This window comes from Brassica napus, chromosome A7 (assembly GCF_020379485.1).
Source record: "Brassica napus cultivar Da-Ae chromosome A7, Da-Ae, whole genome shotgun sequence".
Lineage (NCBI taxonomy): Eukaryota > Viridiplantae > Streptophyta > Magnoliopsida > Brassicales > Brassicaceae > Brassica > Brassica napus.
In genome coordinates this window covers 5,123,340-5,125,521 of record NC_063440.1, presented here as the reverse complement: position 1 = coordinate 5,125,521, position 2,182 = coordinate 5,123,340, and the positions used below count along the sequence as shown (strand labels likewise).

Sequence of the window (2,182 nt, the reverse complement as noted above, 5' to 3'; positions counted from 1 at the left end):
GCAGTCTGAACCACTTGCATTTCAAGCTTCCTCACCTGAGTCCCTAAGGTCTCAATTCTTGTGTTCATACTGTTGTAGGCTGAATCTATCTTTCCATTGAAATCCACAGTGAGTTGTTGCTGTCCTTCCAGAACTCTGTTAAGCATTGCTTCAATCTTGCTTTCCTGAGTCTGTGGTGGTGGATTCTGGTAGTATGAGTTTCCATAGCCTCTGTTGTTGTTGCTGAAAGGTTTCTGGAATTGTGAACTCTGGTTACTCCTCTGACCATTGCCATAGAAGTTTCTGTTTCCACCCTGGTTTCCAGAGCTCTGAAATCCAGTACCTCCAATGTAGTTCACATCTTCTTCTCCTTCAATGTCTACAGCCTCTTCTCCTTCAGCTGAGCAGACCTGCTTCCTAAGAAGCTCATGAACTACATCTAACTTTGCTCTAACTTCGTCCATCTGCCCTTTCCCTAGGGATGCAACAAACTTCTTCCTTTCAAAGTCAGTGTTCTTGGTGCTGCTGCTGTTTGCTATATTTTCTATCAGTCTCATAGTTTCCACCGGATTCTTGGTGTTGAAGTTTCCCTCACTAGCTGTATCAAGAGCCATCTGATACCTCAAAGCGATACCTCTGAAGAAAGTGCTCAACAGTTGCACTTCATTGAATCCGTGGTGTGGACAGTCTCGCTGGAAGAACTTGAATCTGATCCACGCATCTTTGAAAGACTCTCCAGTCTCCTGCGCGAATTTGGCGATTTTGCTCCCCAAGTCTTCAGCGCGTGACTCATCAAATAAGTTCCGCAAGAAAGCATTCTTGATGTCGGCCCAGGATGTTAGAGATCCTGTGAGTAGCTGCTTAAGCCAGTGCATACTGCTCTTCCATGGAGAGAGAGTGTTCCAGGTGTGTCACTTGTAAGCAAGCTAAATCAAAGGTACAGCCGACTGGTTTGATATCTCTATGGACTTTGTTTTAGGTTTGCCTAGAACTAAAAGAGGTAGGGATATTATCTTTGTGGTGGTTGATAGGTTTTCTAAGATGGTACATTTCATTCCCTGCCATAAGACTGATGATGTATCTATTGTAGCTGATCTCTTCTTTAGACAAATAGCTAGATTGCATGGAATGCCTAGGACAATTGTTTCCGATAGAGACACTAAGTTCCTGAGTTATTTCTGGAAAACTTTATGGGCTAAGTTGGGAACCAGACTGTTGTTTTCTACAACTTGTCATCCCCAGACTGACGGCCAAACTGAGACTGTGAATAGTACATTGCCGACCCTATTGCGTGCGTTAATTAAAAAGAACCTTAAGACTTGGGAGGATTGTTTACCTCATGTGGAATTTGCTTATAATAGATCACTGCACTCAGCAGCAAAGTTCACTCCCTTTCAGGTTGTATATGAGTTTAATCCATTAGCTTCTGTTGATTTGTTTGCATTACTATTGAAAGAACAAATTAACCTTAGATGGCAGACAAAAGGCAGATTTTGTTAAGTCTTTGCATGAACAGATTAAAAAGATCATAGAGGAGCGCACCAAGATGTATGCTAGGAAGAAGGACAAAGGTCGGAAGGAGCTAGTACTTCAACCTGGTGATTTAGTTTGGATACATCTCAGGAAAGACAGGTTTCCTCATGAGAGAAAGTCCAAGCTAATGAAACGGAAAGATGGACCCTTCAAAGTGCTCAAACGAACCAATGACAATGCTTATCAGATTGATCTTGAAGGTAAGTATCCCATTAGTTCTACTTTCAATGTTTCTGACCTTGATCCTTTTGTTGCAGATGACTTGGATTTGAGGACAAATCCTTTTAAAGGAGGAGGGGATGGTGCGGCCCAGACTGAAGCCGAGCAAGACAGTTCCAGCAGTGATGAGGAGAGTGATGAAGAAGGTGATGAGCAGGACAAGTACAAGGATGATGAGCTAACTGAACTCTGGTCAAATTTGAACCATGGTGATGGAGGTGCATCTAGTTGGAAGCCTGACATGGAACCTAAGGAAGACGTTGGCACAGTTCAAGAGGACAGTAGCATGCTAGAACCGGCAGATGGGAACAGCGTGCCAGATCAAGACCCCTTGGTCTTGAGGGAGGGATCTATCACGAGATCCAGAGCCCAAGAGAAAGCCTTACAACACTTAGTAAAATTCGTGAGAGCTAAAGTGGAGGAGCTGGACGAGATCAAGACTAAACCAGCT

The 2,182-nt window shown here is 43.5% G+C and overlaps 1 non-coding gene across 1 annotated transcript; it reads left to right on the top strand.

Moving 5' to 3' along the window:
- The first annotated feature begins 648 nt into the window (after positions 1-648).
- On the top strand, positions 649-756 carry LOC125576772. Its single transcript, XR_007315198.1, has one exon. It is a non-coding gene; the product is annotated as a small nucleolar RNA R71 (small nucleolar RNA).
- The last annotated feature ends 1,426 nt before the right edge of the window (positions 757-2,182 follow it).